The sequence below is a fragment of the Oryx dammah genome, unplaced genomic scaffold, assembly GCF_014754425.2.
Source record: "Oryx dammah isolate SB20612 unplaced genomic scaffold, SCBI_Odam_1.1 HiC_scaffold_7, whole genome shotgun sequence".
NCBI lineage: Eukaryota > Metazoa > Chordata > Mammalia > Artiodactyla > Bovidae > Oryx > Oryx dammah.
In genome coordinates this window covers 5,768,522-5,787,407 of record NW_024070191.1, presented here as the reverse complement: position 1 = coordinate 5,787,407, position 18,886 = coordinate 5,768,522, and the positions used below count along the sequence as shown (strand labels likewise).

The window sequence follows — 18,886 nt, the reverse complement described above, 5'->3', positions numbered from 1 at the left end:
CAGCTGGGAAACTGCATGGTTCCGCAGACCGTGGCCAACTTGCTGAGCGGGTACATGGACAGACGGACACTCAAGGCAGCTGGGTCCCAACACAGACAGCTGGCGCCCTGCCTTCAGCGACCTGCTGCCACCACCCAGGGAGGGCCGGCACCTTTGGAGCCCCAGGAGGAACTTCAGCTGCACAGCATCCAGTCCTGGTGACAGAAAGGATCTGTGGATACTCGGGTCTTCAAGAACCGTCCTTCCCTTTGTTGTAGTCTGAACTCCTGACATCCCCCCAGTCCAGCCGGGAGCTTGATTTCCTCACTGAGGTGGGACTGGGCTTCCTGAGGACTGCTGGAACCCAGCCCCATTCCGGTGGCCTCAGGGAGCCTCTCTCCTGCACTTCCTGCCACCATACGCGGCCTGAGAGACCCGCACGACGTAATGTAACTAATGGAATAAAATACAATTTCTTTCGGGCCAGGGGTTCTTTCAATAGGTGATGTTGGGTAGCTATTAACATAAGGGGCAGTAGTCACGTAGTTAAAATTAGCAGTGGCATTGACAGGGAGTTGGAGGAGAAATCTAACGAGTTGAGGCTGCTGTCAAACTGATCAAGGAGGAACAGGTTTGTGAAGCTGTTTAGTAAGCTGTGAGTAGCAGCGTTGATCCAGATTGGGCTGTTTTTTGATAATTAGGTTAGGGGTGTCAGCATGACTGTTAGAATAGTAATTTTCAGCGTTGGAGTAGGCTGAGGTTTTGTATGTAGTCAGTGCCATAAGCGTGGACAGTCCAAGTGCTCAGGGCAGGGGCACCAGGAGGGCACAGAGCCTGCTCCCCAGGAGGATGGCGGCGCCCCTGGGGTTAACACTGGGCCCGAGTCCTTCAGGAGCCTCTCACAGCCCAACAGGATCAGTGCATAGTGGAGAACGCAGTCCACACGGGACGGGCGGGAGCTGTCACAGGGGCGGGAGTCCTCTCCGGACGGGGCGGCAGGGGGCAAAGGGGGGGTGCAGTCCACATGGGACCAGCAGGAGCTGCCACCCCAGGGGCGTGCGGGTCCCCGGCTCTGGCTCCGGGGGTGGGAGTAACGTCACCCCGACCCCTGCACAGATTTAGGAGGAGTGGAAGCAGGCGGCTTTTAACGGTCTGACAATGGGGAGATCAGAGCGTAACCAGGCAAGGAGACTGCAGACCAGTGAAAAGGGTGTGAATGATTTCAGAGATCCTTATGGTTCTTGGCAGAAAAAGCCTCAGGCAGAAACATGTGTTGTCAGGCACGGGATATGGTTTCCATAAACCTCCACTGGTTTAAAATTTTTTAAAAAATTATTTTCTATGCTTTTCCAGCTTTATTGGGAGATAACTGATATGCAATCAGCATTGGTTTTATCACTATAATGACTTAAAATGCTTCAGAAATTCACATAGAAAGAGATTCCAAAGAATGTATCCAAAAAAAAGAGAGAGAGAGACTGATAGGGGTAGAGGAGGCGCATGTAAAGTAAGCCTCGGCGTGGGCACGCCTGGCCCTGCACCTCAGGTGACAGCTCTCCATAACGAAACTTCCAGGAAACAGAAAATCTGCAAGGACAAAAGGAAGGCCGAGTCCAGGGTGAAGGGTCCACTTTCCTAAGACATTTCCCTCAAATTCTTTTATGCAGACAGTGCCTGAGGAGAATCACCTGGCTTAGCTTTCCCCAAAGTCACCCATGAACGTGCCTTCCTGTCTTCTCCTCACGACAAACCAGTGTGCGCAAAGGCAGAAGGCGTTTTCCCTTTACTTTCACTGAATTAAGACGACAGACGTTGGAGCTTGGCGTGCGCCAAACTTGGATTTTTTGAAAGCGTCGTTTGAGTTTTAAAAGCTACATAAGTGATGGGAACAAAATTGTCTAGGGAATCCACAAATAACTTTTTAAAAAGTCATAAATCTGGATTTCATGCCTCATAGTTTTCAACAACTGCAAGAAATAGGTCAAAGCCTGGGACACGGTGGGTTCTTTTCCTCCCGTGTCTGAGGGCTGGCTCTGCAGGCTCCAGTGGGAACCACGTCAGTGTTCCAGCCGCACTTGGTCCTGAATCACTTTTCATTGCTTCTAGCACTCACTTTCCCCGCCTCCTCCCCCAAAATCGTGATCAAATACACATGGAAATAACTTCTTGGCTTTACAGAACTGTTTTATTTGATCCTTTAAAAACTGTCAGGTAGTTGGCAAGAAATTTGCAAACGTATAAAAACACTAGAGCAAATCCATAGTGTAATTTAAAATTGGGGGTTCTTGGCAAAATTTTGGAAAGGGCTGAAAAACCAAGCCCCAGGCAGGGCTCTGTACTCTTGATTCTCCAGAGCCAGTCTTCCTCAGGCTGTGGGTTGGCTTCACCTGGGAAGCTTTAAAATAATGCTGCCAGGACCCACCTCATGGCGGGCAGGTCAGAGCCTCTGGGGGTTGGAGGCCTTCGTGTTAGGAGTTTTAGAGGCCCGTGGGTGACTCTGGTGGGCTGCCTGGCTGAGAAATGATTGCAACCCTGGTTCTTGAACTGGCCAGCATCCTGAGGCCACCTGAGTGAGTTTTACAGTTTTAAAAATACCAGCGCCAGGATCCCCATCCAGACAATCTGATTTAATTAAAGGGCTGTGACCCGGGTGCGTGCATGCTAAGTCACTTCAGTCGTGTCTGACTCTGTGCGACACCAAGGACTTGTAGCCCGCCAGGCTCCTCTGTCCATGGGATTCTCCAGGCAAGAACACTGGAATGGGCTGCCATGGCCTACTCCAGGGAACCTTCCCGACCAGGGATCAAACCCATGTATTTTAATGCCTCCTGCACTGGCAGGCACGTTCTTTACCAACAGCGTCACCTGGGTGGCCTGGGGAGCGGAAGTTAAAAGTCAGAACGTCCCCCCAGGTGATCCTAAAGAGTGAGAATCATGGGATTAATAGTCCAAGAGGCTCTGAAGGGAGAGCTGGACAGGTTTCACGCTGGACAGGCCCGTGTGCAGCTGCAGCGACCTCGGGCTGAAAAGATCTGCAGGAAGTGCTGAGCTAGTGGGCACTCGTTGCCCTGCCCCGATCTAGCACCCAGCGAAGAATAAAACGTGGTCCATGACTCAGAAAGCTTGAAGGGGGAAAAAACCCTACCATTACATCAGTTCAGCTGATGCAACTACAATTCTGAAGCAAATCTGTGCCCACTCGAGGATGAGTCTCCTGGTGCAGGCCTCTGTCCTCTGCTCTCTGGGTGGTCCTCAGGGTGTCCTCAACCCTCCTCTCCCATGCACCCACCGCAGCCCTGGAGTTGGGCTCGCGCTCTGTGGGCAGTGGCGATGGTGAGGGTCCGGGTGTGTCCCAACCTGGCAGGCGGGCCAGCCAGCCCGCACCTCCTGGGGTGATCTGACCAGCGTCCGCCTGGCTGGCCATCCTCACCCTCAGCCCGCCCCCCCCCCGGTCTCCACCAGCCTCTCCTGGGCGGACAGCTGCTCCCCTGCCAAGCGCACCCGGGACAGGACCCAGCCCAGGGACGCAGGCCTCCTGGTTTCCCATGGCTGCCGATCCTTTTTTGGGTTTTGTTTTGGTCTCCAAGTTTTCTACCCCCGAGGTGGCTCCTTCCAGACTGCAGCTCAGCGTTGGGGGAGAAGAGGTGTCTCCCTCTGCCTCCTCCCTGGGGTTGACCATCACTGGCCATTTGACTGGGGGCGGCCCCCTGACTAGGGCATAATTGCATTTAACAGAGGATGGGCATGGGCATGGCTCCTAACGTAGGTCCACTGTTTTCATGAAGCTTTTATTCAAAGCCATATTTGGACTGAGACTTACAAAAATGACCTATTGTGAATTTTATTTTTAGGTCAGTTTATACCCCACTATTCGTTTTGAGTTCACTTGAAAATCCACTACTGTGAATTTTCAGGTTTGAGTTGAGATGGATTACATTTGCTTCCTCAAAAGGTCCTCTCCGCCTCTTTGAGGGCTGCTAGATGTTTTATTTTATTCTATACAGAGGTTTAAGTGAAACAACTTTGTTGCCTGCAGGTTTCAAAACTTTATCTTTCCTTATGCTTCCTAGGTGGCTCTGTGGTGAAGAATCCGTCTGCCAACGCAGGAGACTCAGATTCAATCCCTGGGTTGGGAAGATCCCCTGGAGAAGGGCATGGCAACCGACTCCAGTATTCTTGCCTGGAGAATCCCATGGACAGAGGAGCCTGGTGGGCGACAGTCCATGGGATCACAGAGTCAGATGTGACTGAGGAGCTAGCAACAACAAGCAATAGTGTGCCTTCAATCAGGCACATTCTGCAAAGGATGAGGGAAAACAGCTGTCTCTGAGATCTTGTAGAGCTACTGGATTTAGCAATTTGTGGGCTCCCTACAGGCGCCACTGAACTTACCAAATGTTTAAAACCATGTTTATACATTTTTTTCTATGAAAATAAAACTTACCAAACTGATGTTTTGTTTTTACAAAACAAATTAACATTTTTTTATTGCATGAAGAAAAACTTTCCAAAGCTGAAAAGTGAAGCGCAACTTCTCTGCATCTTTTGAATGAAGGCACTAGAGAGTGGCCATGGACCCCATCCCTTCCCAGACTCGACCCAGAGGGCAGAGCGTCCCTTCAGAGGCCGGCACGTGTGGTCCCGCTGCTCAAAGCGCATGAAGCGTGTCTCAGAAGACACTGGTGGTTTGCAGCATCATGTCGGGGTTTCAGCATTGTTCACATCCATGATTTATTTGCTGCTGAGTCTTCAGTCAGAAATGCAGCCCTGGCCGTAATGTCTTCCTGATGATCCACCCCACGTGGTTTCTGGGAACAAGAGTCACAGAGAGGGGCCAGGGACCCCCTGTGCCCTTAAGTTTCAAAACCATTATGCCTGAGCAAAACCAGTTCTCCTTCAATAGACATGACGCCCCAAGGGAGGAGCAGCCCAGGGTGGGGGCAGAGAAGGGCATCTAACAAGCTCACAGCAAGGAAAGATCCCTTTAGGATGTCAGCAGCAGGAAAAGGGGATAAAAATTGTCCCGAACGTGATGACTATTGTAGATTTTAGGAGCCCAGGAAGAACAGGTTGCTGGGCTCCAGGGTTCCTGCTGGTTTTCTGCTCACAGCCGGCAGTGGGCTCAAGATCCCTGATGCCCACCCCCCTTACGGAACAGGCGTAGGTGTGAGAAGGAGTGGTCGGTTCTCAGGAAACAGCAGAAGGGGGGTGCGGGGGCGGGGGCAGACTTCACGTCTCCAGGCCGAGTCGTCACCTTGAAGAGGAGCGGTGGTGCTGGATAACGTCCGACTGCTCTTTCTGTCTGGATGGTTTTGATTCGACTGTTCCTTCTGATTAACTTCTTTGCTGTTACACTTTTGTACTTAGCAACCCAATTTCCCCCCAGCTAATTTCAAAAGCTTCTATTGCACTTAAGTTTATAATTCTCAAAAGTTTTGCCTGTATTATAAAAATATGCTGGGGAATTTAGACACTGGAATATTCCATCATATTATAAAACCCACTTAAATAGTCTTGGAGGTTTATTAGGGAGGTTTTTTTTTTTTTTTTTCTCTCTCCGCTTAAATTCATCATTTAGGTACTGGAGTCTCAACACAGACCAGATCTGAATGGTCCTGCTTCTGTTCCTCTTTCAAAGGCTTTGCTTTTGGCTGAAACATCACGGGACGGTGGGCGCACATGCCCGCCGGCCGCAGAAGAATGGTCCTGGGAAGGGGGCGATGTGGGAGCTGCACAGAGCCTGCGGTGCTGGGGAGCCAGCCTGCAGCGGCGGGGGGCGAGGGTGGCTGAGGAAGGGGCTCCAGGGACCTGGCCCCTCTGGTCTCCACTTCCACCATTACGTTAGTAACAAGACCACCAACTGGTGGAGATCAAACACAAACACCTTACTAGACCTGCTTTTTACCGCTGCAGAGAATCACTGCATGTATGATAGTGACTGTGCAAACTCAGGATGAGCGTGACGGTGACAGTTTCAGAGCTGTGACCTCCTTCTATAACCTTGCATGGCTACTTCCCATTCACTGGTGGGAAACCCAGCTCAGCCTTATAAATAATTCGCACCTATGTAACTTACTCAAAGTGGGGAGATGTTCCCAACTACCCTACCATGCACCCCCTGCCAATGTCTGCAGCATCAGTTAAATCTTACAATGCAAATGTCCTTGGCATGGGCCACACACTACCTTAGATTCACATGCATGAGGAAACCACCAACAGTCTCATTTTCTGGCCATGTGTATGCGTTTAACTTATTCCTCCGCGATCTAGCATCTGCCTGTCTGTCTGTCAATCTGCTGTGCTTCATGGCATGTGGAATCTTAGTTCCCCAACCAGGGATGGAACCCCACCCCTTGTAGTGGAAGTACGAAGCCTTAACCACTGGACTGCCAGGGAGGCTGCCAAAACGTTCCCATTTTAAACACCATCATCTGATGATTCTGACAAATGCGCACACCGTGACCACTGCCTGTCACCCCCAGGGCTCCCCGTGTCCCCTGTGCTCAATGCAGCCCCCAACCCTGGCCTGCCGTGGCCTGCCCCTGGGGCTCACGTGAAGGGAAGGACATGCACTGTCCATGCACACACACATACACACACGTGTGCTGTGAACACCTTCTGTGGCTCACGCGCTGTGCCTGAAGCTCAGCTCCGTTGCTTTGCTTCGACCACCTGACGTGAACAGTTGACTCACTGGAAAAGACCCTGATGCTGGCAAAGATCGAAGGCAGAAGACAGCGAGAGGATGAGGCGGTTCGACTCAATGGACATGAGTTTGAGGAAACTCGAGGAGACAGTGAAGGACAGGGAAGCCTGGCGCGCTGCAGTCCATGGGGTCAAAGGAAGCCGGACACGACTGAGCGACTGAACAGCAACAGCCGTATTTCTTGTTGTGCTACTCGATGAACACACCACAGTTATCCATTCACCTGCTGATGGACATTTGGGTTTTTCCAGCTATTAGATATTACGAATAAGGCTGCTATGGCAGTTACGGATCTTTTCGTTGATGGAGGTTTTCCTTTCTCTCTGGTAAATACCTAGAAGTGGAATTCCTGGATCATTTGTGAGGTATACATTAAACTTTAGTAGGAAACTGCCAAACAGTTCTCTACAGCGTTTGCGTTGTTCTATACTCCTGTCAGCAAACTGCGAGTTCCAGTTGCTCTACGTCTTTGCCAGAAGTTAGCATTTTAGTTTTGGCATTTGACCATAGTGGGTGAGTGGCCGCAAGCTCGCTGTGATTTTATTTTGCATTTCCTAGATGACTAATAAAGTAAAGAATCTGCCTGCAATGTGGGAGACCTGGGTTCAATCTCCAGGTCGGGGAGATCCCCTGGAGAAGGGAATGGCTGCTCACTGCAGAATTCTTGCCTGGAGAATTCCATGGACAGAAGAGTCGGACACGACTGAGCAACTAACACTTTCACAGATGGCTAGTAATGTTTGACAACTCCTTTTGTGAGGTTCTGTTCTTACATCGTGCCCTGGGTAGGGTTTAAGAATTCTTTATATATTCGGAATATAAGTTCCTTGTCAAATGTATAAGACGACTATTTCCTTCCTGTCCGGGGCTTGCCTTTTCATTTTCTTAATGGTGTCTTTCAAATATAACTTTCATTGCAGTGAGGTTCAGTTTACCAATGGTTAGTGCTTGTGCTTGGGTTTGTGTCCTAAGAAATCTTTGCTTCCTGCCCCAAGGGTCATGAAGATTTTCTCCTACACTTTTTTCTAGAAGTGTTTTCAACCAGGGTTTTCTGACAAGGTGTAAGGCATGGAACGCTCACTAGAGACCAGACATGGAACGGGGAAGAGGAGGGAAAAACTAAGAAGAAAAAAGATGAGAGATTTGATGACAAAAGAGAGCAGGACCTCTTGAGAAGCATATATATTCACAGGATCATGAAAATAAGTACAGTCCTAAAGACCTCGAGATTCACACAGATGTGTTCTCAAGGAGAACTAGACACTACGCAGCTGTCACTTTCTAATTTTTCTTCGTGGAAAAAAAAGAAAAAGAAAAATTAGAGTGGACTCCTTCCTGGGGAAACTGGGAGAACACAGGCTGCAGACTAAGACCTGCGGGATGCCACGGATGCCGGGGCTTATGACACCCGCGCTGCACACACACACTAATACACACGTGTGTAAGTTTTACTTCCTTCAAGACCATACTTGCTGGCCGTATTTACTGCATTTCTTAAACTAATCAAGATGGAATAAAATCCAACAGCACAAACAAACACTCCTGCGAGAGTGGCAAGAGGTCAGACGCAGGGGCAGAGGTGAAAAGAATGAACTAGGAGAGCCGGGCCAAGAGGTGACTAAGCGGGAAGGAGATAAGATCTGTCTACACATACCTGAGGCTGTAAACAGCGGGGTGACACACCGACCAGCCCACAACAAAGGCTGCCCAGGAGTCCAGCAGGAGAGGAAGCGGATGAGGCAAGAGGCCTGCCACGGGCATGCTCTGGGCCTCCCACTTCCGGGGCCCCCCCCCCCGCCCCCCAGTGCAGCGGCAACAGGGCCACCACCAGGTTCTGTGGCACATGGAGGTCGGGACGCCTCCTGCCAGGGCTCTCAGATCCGGCTTCCTCTGCCTTCACCCTGCTGCCCAGAAATCCTCACAACAGTCAGAGAATGCATCTCTCTTGGGCTCCAAACGACCCGGGTCATGACCTTGGTTTGGACTTCAGCCCTCTACCATGTGGCCCCTAAAGACCTTCCATCCTCCCAACAAGCACTGTCCTGAATCTTTCTTCTCAAGGACACAGGCCTTTCAGACCTCGACTTGTATGGTACTGTTAGGTAGTTAGAATAGGAAACAGGAGTCCAGAATGGCAGTGGCTAAAAGATAAGGAAGGGAAGAGCCCGTGAAAATAGAACAAAGGAAGGTCCAAGGACCGGAGTGAAGACCTCAGGTAGAACAAACACTCCTGGCTAGCCCAAGTTACACAGGGCAGGCCCAGGGAGAGGAAAAAACATGTGAAGAGAGCAGCCAAAGGGCCAGGTCTCTCTCTCTCTCTCTGCTCCCCTCTGATCGCATCTTTGGGTCGGCATGCCCTCACGCCTCGAGGATGGATTTTCCTGCTATTTTCTAAATAAAACAGAGCTGTAACATGGAGCTGTAACACTGATCTAAGAGCTATAACATGGTCTGTTCCAGACCTGAGAGCTATGACATAGTCTGTCCAAGACCCGAGAGCTGTGGCACCAAGGGCTTTAATGTCCGTCACTCCAAACCTTTGTTGTGGCGAGACAGAACTGAGGAGCATACACTCGCCTGACAGGACCCATTACCATCTCACCCCCTCCAGTCAGAGCCCAACGGCACCCACTATCATCTCACCCCCTCCAGTCAGAGCCCGATGGCGCCCACTGCCGTCTTACCCGCTCCAGTCAGAGCCCGACGGTGCCTACTACCATCTCACCCCCTCCAGTCAGAGTCTGTTTCAACCCAAGAGACGTGTATCTTCAGTGTATGATGCAGGCGATTAAAAAAGAAAAATAAATAAATAAAAGCAAAAATGTGGACCTTGCCCCCAAGAAGTTCATAATCTAGCAGAAAAGATCTACATACACAATTTACTAAACTAAGTTACACGAATGATCCTTTTTATACTGTAGTATTTACACTGGTGGGCTTTCCTGGTGGCCCAGCAGTAAAAGAATCCACCTGTCAATGCAGGAGACCCAGGCTTGATCCCTGGATCAGGAAGATCCCCTGGAGAAGGAAATGGCAACCTATTCCAGCATTCCTGCCTGGGAAATCCCATGGACGGGAGTTCATGGGTTCACAAAGAGTTGGACATGACTGATCAACAACAACAATTTATACTGGTAATATGAAAACAATACTGTAAAGCCATAACAAAAGGTGAAATTAATTTTTCCTGGAAAGTCTGGGGAATGCTTCCCAGAAAAGCTTGTCCCTAGGATAATTAGGAAAAGGATGTGTGTGGGGTGAGGGCGTGGGGGGAAGGATGGGGAGCCCTGGCAGGGGACAGACGGCCACACACAGCTATGTTTCGGGCACCGTGGGTAGTCCTGTGTCTGGCATTTTGGGACAGTGGGAAGGTGGGCTGAGAAGTTTTGGGAGAGGTCTTGAATGTCTCCTTATAGAATATGAACTTGATCTTGCAGGCAAAGGGAAGTCAAAAGGGATGTAAAAGCAGATGATAACAGGATGAGGTCTGTGTTTTCCAAAGACACATCTCTGAGGTGAGCTGAAGGCAGTGGAAGTGGAGAGAAGAGACCCCTGGGAGACACAGCTGGGGGCTCTGAGGCCCTGGAGGCAGGGGCGAGACTCCAGGGTTTGCTGTGTAGGGCTGCAGGCCCGGCAATGCTGATCCAGGGGCCTCAAGCCACCTCTGCAGGGCCGTTCTCTCTCTGCTTGGGCGTAGGCAGCGTTCCTGGACGGGTGCGCCCGCTTTTTACTTGCCTCAAGGTTTGCTCATCAAACCGTGTTCAACAGGCAGCAGGCTGCACTTCCTCCAGGCGCTGCGTCACTTGGGCAGCGCAGCCTCTAAGTGAGGGTGTCTGCAGCTCGAAAAGCCACCCAGCATATCTGGGGGCAGAGTGGGCTTCTAGACCTTCCCCCACTGCCTCACGGCGTTTCTAGGGTTAGTGACCTTCATCGCTGATGATTCAAAGATGACACAAAGTAAACACCCAAAGCCTCTCACTTCCATAGATGTGTGCAGGTTTCTCTCATTTCGTGGTAATACTGTTTTGCTCAGTGTTACTTAGGTAATGAAAAGGAAATCTAACTAGAAGAAATCTTTCATCACGGAGCCATAACTTCCCGCCTTGTCACATTTGTAGTCTTAGGTGAGCCTCAAAGCAGGAGAGGGGCATCGCAAGCCCAGACCTTCCTCTGAGATGGGCGTGTGTTGCAGGACCTGCACAGTGTGAGCGCAGAGCAAGCCTGCGAGGAGCCCCGAGGGGCAGCCCCGGAGCAGAACCACAGCCCAAGTTTACAGCGACGATGCGGAGGCACCATAAACATGCTGAAAGTGGCAGGCTTGCAGACTTCAAAAGGAGGCACCTCCTGGGCTAGAAAGTGAGCCATGGACCTTAACAGACACCTCACCAAAGATGGTCCACAGATGGCAGAGGGGCTTATTTGCACGTGTTCCACACGATATGTCATCAGAAAAACACGAACACTGCATGCTCGCCGCTGTTGTTATTTAGTCACGAAGCCGTGTCCAGCTCTTTTTCAACCCGTGGACGGGAGCCCGCCTTGGCCCCTCTGTTCATGGAATTCTCCAGGCATGAATCCTGGGGTGGGCTGTCATTGCCTTCTCCAGGGGATTGAACCCCAGTCTCCGGCATTAGCAGGAGGATTCTTTGCCACTGAGCCACCAGGGAAGCCCGGTGCTCGCCCATTATAATGACCGAAACCCAGACACTGACAACACCAAAGGCTGGCGAGGTGTGGGGCCACAGGAGCTCCTGTCCACCGCCGATGGCAATGTGAAATAGCACAGTCCCTGAGAGACAGTCCGCCGGTTCTTAGAAAACGGAACACATTCTTACTACACAGTCCAGCAATCACACCCCTCAGGGCTGATCCACGTCCACACAAAAACCTGCACACAAGCGCTTATGACACTTGTATTCATAATTGTTAACACTTGCAAACAACTAATATCCTTCAGTAGTGAATGGCTAAATAAAATGGGGGTACGTCCAGACAGTGGTATATTATTCAGCACTAAAAATAAATGAACCATCAAGCCCTGAAAGACAAGGAAGAACCTTAAATGCGTATTCCTGTGTGAAGGAAGGCAATTTGAAAAGATCAGAGTTTCTAGGGGTCGGTAGAGGAACGAATGGGGGAAAAACAAGACTTTTAGGGCAGTGAAACTCTTCCACACAACACTGTAAGGATGGACACATGTCATTGCACACTTGTCCAAATGCACAGGATGGACAACACCAAGAGTGAACCGGAATGTGAACTATGCCTGTGGGTGATGAGATGTCTATGCAGTTTCATCAGTTGTAACAAAGATACTATCTCGGGGGCGGGTGGGAGCGGGCGGTGGTGGTGGTGGGGGTGGTGGTGCGGTTGATAACTGGGGAGGCTGTGTGAGTGTAGGTCAGGGGGTTTATGGGAAACCTCTGTACCTTCCCCTCAATTTTGCTTTGAACCTCAAGTTGCTCTTTTTTTTTTTTTTTAAAGTCTTAGTTTGCAAAGAGACAGGCACTGCTGCTTCTGGGAAGAGCAGGCCTTGGTTAGCATCTGCCCCTTTCCAAGGTTCCTGAACAGTGTGTGCCTGCAGCTTTCCGGGTGTCTTTGAATGGAAGGCACTCTGTAACTGTGCCGTAGCAGAGGGTGGAAGCCCAGGCCACCCAAGTTAAAGGAGCACTGGAGCTTGCTGGCTGGGACCCCGACTCCCAGCCACTCTCTGGGGACCCCGCCCCGGAAGCAGCGCCTGGCTTATTAGTGTACCAGTGAGTTTTCACAAAGCTGAGCTTTTGCCAGGGTTTTGCATGTTTTAAAGCACCAGCCCAGCCTGGTCTTTCAGAAAAGGATGGGACATGGTGGGTAAGGAGAGGGCGGGATGAATGGAGAGAGTGGCACTGAAACATATAGGCCACCATGAGCAAAGCAGAGAGCCAGGGGGAACTGGCCTGAAGCCTCGGGGAGCCTGACTTGCCCTCTGCGACAGCCCAGAGGGGTGGGGTGGGGTGGGAGGGAGGCAGGAAGGGGGCTTAAGAGGGAGGGGACACACGTATACCTGTGGCTGATTCATGCTGATGCATGGCAGAAAGCAGTGCAACACTGTAAAGCAACCATCCTCCAATTAAAAAAAAAATTAATCAGCAGGAAAAAAAAAAGGATGGGAAATTAAATCTGAAGAATTCTGATCCAAGATGAACTCAGTTCAATCATGTCTGTAAGTTTTTAACACTGGGAAGCAAAGTGTTTCTAGTTTCTGCTGTGAAATGCTTACTTTATTAAACAACAGCAAATAGAACAGGGATCCACAAAGTTTTTCTTTTACCTTTACAGTTCAACTTACTATATAGAAATCATTTGGGTTCTATCTTTTCAGTTAAAATTCTGAACTTACAATATAGATTAAAAGAAAAAGACTGTTACATTAATTCAGTACTTTTTTTAGCATACCAAACTGAAATTTGTATTAACCTCAAATCCATTCCTCTCACCAATGACTGCTTTTGAAATAGCAACAGAATTGAGGTAAATGCTCATTTCCCTTTGTTTTTCCTTAGTTTGTACATAGTTAGCTACTCAAACTGCATGTACACATATGGAAAAGCAGATAATTCCCTACTTTATTTAAACTTGATAGCAGATATTTTAAAAAATGTAACCAACTTCTCACTGAATCTCTCTGCAATTTCCTATATCCATCCACTCCCATTGCTTAAAAACAAAAAAAACCCAAAATGAAGATAAAAAAGTAAATCCAGGGGAAAACTACCAGGAGACTATTTCCAACAACAGATGACTCAACGAGCACCTGAGAATTTGTTGTACTTGTGTGTGCCGAGGTTCTGAACTTCCTGTTTCAATAAAATACCAAACAAGTTGTGTTTCCTTTACAAATAAGCTATTACATCAAGCCCTGTTCCTATAATTTCGGGTTTTTGTCTCCATTCCAACATTTTCTTTGGCAAATGTAGAAACATTCTAATTAAAGTGGAGAGGAAAACAAGCATCATTCATCACGGCAAGAATAACGCACAAAGGCACATCCTCGCTTTCTCACTCTTTCACGAAGCTATGCTCCACTTTAAACAGCGTGGGGACTGGCGTCATGCAGTCCCTGAACCATTCTCAGGTAATGACCCAGTCACCGGAGAGGAGAATTCCAAAGGTATCGATAATTCCTGTCACAAGCTTCGCATTCTCTTAAAAATATCCTTCCGGCCCAAAGAGGAAGGCATTCCTTTAGGTAATCACGTAACAACATCAAGGTTTCTTTTTAAGATTCTGAGATTAGAGGAGGCCTTTCTATTTATAACCACACAAGCCTGAGTTGAAAGGAATATTCTCACTTCCCAGGACTGTTTAAATGCTCACGTTTATCAGAACTTTTAAAAGACATGTATTTGGTTGAGAAGTACCACTTAAATAGCTGTAAGGCTTCTGAAAATGCACGGTTGAGACACAGGGATCAGGACCTTCTCCCTGCTCCTCCCCAGTTAGGCAGGGTGTGAAAGCCTGTGCACACACGTGTGCCTGCAGGCACGTACCATACGCAACTGGGGCCAAAGCTCGTTTTCTTGTGCTTTGCGTGCGTAGTCGCTCAGTGGAGTCAAACTCTTTGCGACCCCTTGGACTGCAGCCCACCAGGCTCCTCTGTCCATGGGATGCTCCAGGCAAGGATACTGGAGTGGGTTGCCATTTCCTCCTTCAGGGGATCTTCCTGACCCAGGGATCGAACCTGGATCTCCTGAATTGCAGGTGGATTCTTTATCACCTGAGCCACCGGGGAAGCACTTCTTTCACTTTGAAAGCATTGTATTTTGGCAAGTCAAGATCAGAACTACACAGGGGTAAGCTACAGTGTGACTGCAGGAGAAACTGCAAAGTTCGAGGCAATTCCAGTCCCAACGTTGCTAACACTTTCAGATTCCAGCTTGCTGTTCTCTCTGCGGGTGAGAGAGCGCCCACCTGCTCACCCCGCCCCCACTCTGCAATCCTGCTTTCCCGGGGGTGCACAGAGGCAGTGACACATGGGACAGGGGTCCCTCCGCCTGCACCCACAGAGCCACTGCTAAATGCAGGGCAGACGGGGGAGGTCCGCCTGGAGAACCCTGGAGACGGGGCAGTCGGGGGTCGCCAGCACGGCTCACCCGTCCACAAAGCTTCTTGAGCCTCAAGGAAGCCTGCTCTGCCCTGAGGCGGTGAGAAGACCACCCCTGCAGGTGGTCTGGGGGGGACTGTCCTCCAGGCCTCCGCTTGCTTGGACTTGTGAGGGACGACGGGCTTCAGGGGGCCTGGGCGAGGGTGTTCACTCCTGATCTTGAGATGCTCCAGAGGTCGGGGCCGGGGCTGGGCTGTCTTCCAGGTCGGAGCTCCTGCTTGTGAGCTCCGCCCCAGCCTCTGCTCCCTTCCTGAGCTGTCCCAGGGATGGTGGATGTTACAGGCTTGCCAACTCCAATGCTCGGCTTGCTGGGAACCTACCGTCTCTCCTGCCAGAGCCTTCGAGGAGCCCCTCTTCCCTTCCCCTCTGCAAGCTCTGTGCCTGGGGGACATTCTCCCTGTGGGGTCTTCGGGACACATATAGGCATACTAACCCAGGCCTCCTGCATGGCAGGCAGATTTTTTACCAACTGAGCTGCAAGGGAAGCCCATACCTCGTGATACCTAACACCAAAGATCATCATAAAAAATAGAGTAAAAATTTGAAATACGGTGAGAATTACTGAAATGTGGCACGGGGGTCTCTTACGCTCAACCCCGAGGTGAGGGACGGGTCAGATAGAGACCGGGCTGAGACCTGAGCAAAACTGTCAAAGGACCACACGGCCTCCTCTGCACTCAGAGGAGAAGTGCTGCACTCGTGGCTTTCTCCCTTCAGTGTCCAACAGCAAGAGTGGCACACAGGAACGTATGCTAACAGTATGTGAAAAGCTGTCTGGAAGGACACAAAAAAGGTTTTTTTGTTGATTAAAAAAAAGGGGGGGGTAGGAAAAAAGAAACTTTCCTATTTGACCGCTTTCAAAATTGATTAGCTATGAGCAGGAGCTCTAGTTTCTTGCGAGTTCTGCAGAGGGGCCCTGAGTGAGTCCTGAGGCAGGGTCTGCAGGGTCCCTGGCCGCGGGTTTCTGTCTCAGGCTGGACTGCAGTGAGAATGGCAGGGCTCTGAGCCTGCAGCTCCCATCACAGGCTCATGTTCTGGGTAGACGCTCTCCTGTGCTGTCACCTGGCTCTCAGCGCTCTAATGATTTGCTTCAGCGAATTTTCTTAAGACAGGCTGTCCTTTGCAATAAACCCTCCCCAGGATCCTGCCCAGGAACACCCAACCAGGCCTGCCAGAGCGTGCAGCAGGGAGGCCATGGAGCAGGCCTGGCCCGGGGGCCCCCCAGCCGCACCGGCTCCCCTCGCAGCCCACCGAGTGCAGTGCAGCCCACCGAGTGCAGTGCGGCACCCCCGCAGGGAACCTGGGCCGGGGGAGCGGGCGCTGCGGCTGGCGGGGCCCTCACCTCCTCCTCTGCAGAGCTTGTCTGCCTGTGGGCTGACTGCAGGGCACCGGGGCGCTCCTGCCCAGGAGCCGCATGGGCAGGGGGAGCAGGCAAGATCTGGAGTTCAGTCTTATAGAAAAACCTCTGCAGGGGAAAGGAGATTGTCTCTGCTGAGGATTCCCTCACCAGCAATCCTGCAGCACCTCACAGCTCTGTAAACAAACACCGAGAGCCTGCCCCAAGCTTGGGTTCATAAAGCTGCCTGAGCTCTCCTCTCGGTCTGAGCAAAGACAGAAATCCTCAGTGAAAGAGTGTCTGAACCGCAGCCTCAAGGCAGCAGCTTGAGAAAAATAAAGCTCATACACACACACACACACACACACACAGGACAAAAAAGAAAAACAAGGGCCCAGATCGCTTTAAAAATAAGTAAGTACAGCCTGAATTGTTAGAGCAACTTTGATTTAATAAGCGGAAAGAAGCTATTGCAGGGAAATTGTTCTGTGTTTGAATGAAAAGCAAATGAGAGCACAGCAAACCTTTACACCCACAGTCTGGAGCCCAGCATCCAGAAACCTAGCGGGGAGGGGATTCCCGGCGGGGTCCACTCCCGGCGATGCTGGGGGGGTGAGACAGGCAGGTGGTCAGACAGTCACTTTCCGATCATCACGGCCGCGAGGGTGGTGGCCGTGGCGTCGGAAGGCCGGTCTGAGGCTGTCTCCACTGCCCGGGGAGGGTCAGAGGGCCCGCGGCAGCCTCGGCTTCCTCCTTCACGAAGCACAGCTCAAACCGATACCACCTCACAGAACTACTGCAGGGCTTGTCTTGGGGAATGGATGGGAACGAACCGGAAACGCCGCACTGCTCCTTGGGGACCCCTGCTTGTCCAGTGGGTAGGTCTTGGTGCTTTCTCTGCACAGGGCCTGAGTTCAGTCCCTGGTCGGGGAACTAAGATCCCAGAAGCTGAGTGGTGTTGCCAAACAAAACAAAAGGAAAAACTGCCCTTCAAAGCTTATGTATCTAAAGTGTATAATTTTTAAACCTTTCCCCCTCAACAGCTATCTGCTTATGCGGGCTTTCACAGAAGACAGTGGTGAGAGATGCTTTCGCTGCCTTTACGAGCGCGAGACCTGCTTGCTGGAACGTCACGGCTGACACCAGACCCTCCTCAGCCTCCTCGGCTCACTCCGGCATGTCTCCGTGAGAAGTTATTGCTTGTGACAACGTCTCCACACGGACTGGCACTGGACGTGCCACAAGAGGAAAACTGGTTTCAGAGCCGTGTTCCAGATTAAGCCCCTTGTCAATCTGAACCCAAAAACCTAGCTAGTCTCTCCAGCGGCCCAGGGCCAAGTGGATTCAAGGGGGCTGACTCGTCCGCTCCCCATCCAGGATGTGGGGCTCACCGCTTTGCCCTCGGCTACACTGGCCTATGAAACACTCCAGAAAACGCAGACCGAGTGTTTCTCTCTCTCCCCGCCCGAGAGGAACGCAGGCTGACACACACGGAAGGGAACATCAGCCCCTCCCTGCCTCCACCACCATCCTGCTTGCTTCACGCGTTATTCTCTTTCCTGTGTATCATGATGACGGGGTTGGAACCTTAAGTCTTTCACTTGCTGTCATAACAGACTCCACACTATCGAAAACCCTTGCAGAAATAACTTTTCGAACTCTGCAAAATTTACAGCCATTCTTCTGGTACTGAATGGCTGTTCCTCACTGCCTGACTTTTTGCTGTTCTAAAGAGCTTTCTGATGCAAAAAGTTTTAAAATGAGGGTACCATTTGGAAATAGAGTGGAACAAGACAATTCACGGGGACCACATGTGTCTTTTTTATGTGTGGCTTTCAGGTATTTTAAAGAAAAGGTGTTTATGAATGGAAACTTCTCTTGTGTTATTTCCATTTCAGTAGGCACAGACATGGAGTCTTGTCCACCATATACTGCTGTATCGTCACATCCTGATTTTTAATTGACAAGTCATAAACACATTCAAACGCTGCATTCTGACTGAAGAGTCAATAAATCCTTGATACTTGACACGCAGTTTATCTAGTTACCACAAACACCGCAGCAGCATTTGAAAAATCGGAGGAAAGCTGGGTCGGTTTCGGCTGACCGGGTTTTCCACCTGTTCTGATCGCGTCCACCTTAGCAGAGCATCACCACCAGGAGACAGGCGGGGTGCTCGGCACACAGTAGGTACTCACAGGAAGCTTCCTTTCCTTTCCCTCCCCCACGAATGCCTCTTCCTGAAAACAAGACTTTGTTGTTCAGGATTTCATCATTTCCAGATGCCTGCTCTTCAAATGACACCCCGAGCAGGACACACTGATGTCACAAAGCCTGGAATGTCTGGGGGGAAACCAGCAGTAGGTGAGCTCACTGGGTACTAAGATCCTGTTTTCAAGTCAATATCCTTAGTGATAGAATATGAGGAAAAGAGAGGAAGCATAGCACATAAATAAGTGTTCCCTACTTGCCATCCCAGCCTCGATTTACACCAAAAAAGGGTCGCATGAAGTGAAATGTCAGCGGTTTAAGGGGGAAAAAAAAAGAGAAATCCTTAATAAGTGAAAAAGCATCATTCAATCTATTTCTGTGTCACTAACATTGTTCTAATGTCGGTCACTATAGAACAAACCTGCCTTCCCGAGACTTTGGCAGGAGGAGAGATACTGGGGAAGATTCTTGAAAATCTCCCTAGGTAGTTGGATGACTTTGATACTCCAGT

At 50.3% G+C, this 18,886-nt stretch overlaps 1 protein-coding gene across 5 annotated transcripts in view; it reads right to left on the bottom strand.

Moving 5' to 3' along the window:
* Nucleotides 1-18,886, bottom strand: part of MCPH1 (microcephalin 1) — a 225,654-nt gene that overhangs the window by 29,753 nt on the left and 177,015 nt on the right. The gene's annotated exons all lie outside the window — the stretch shown is intronic.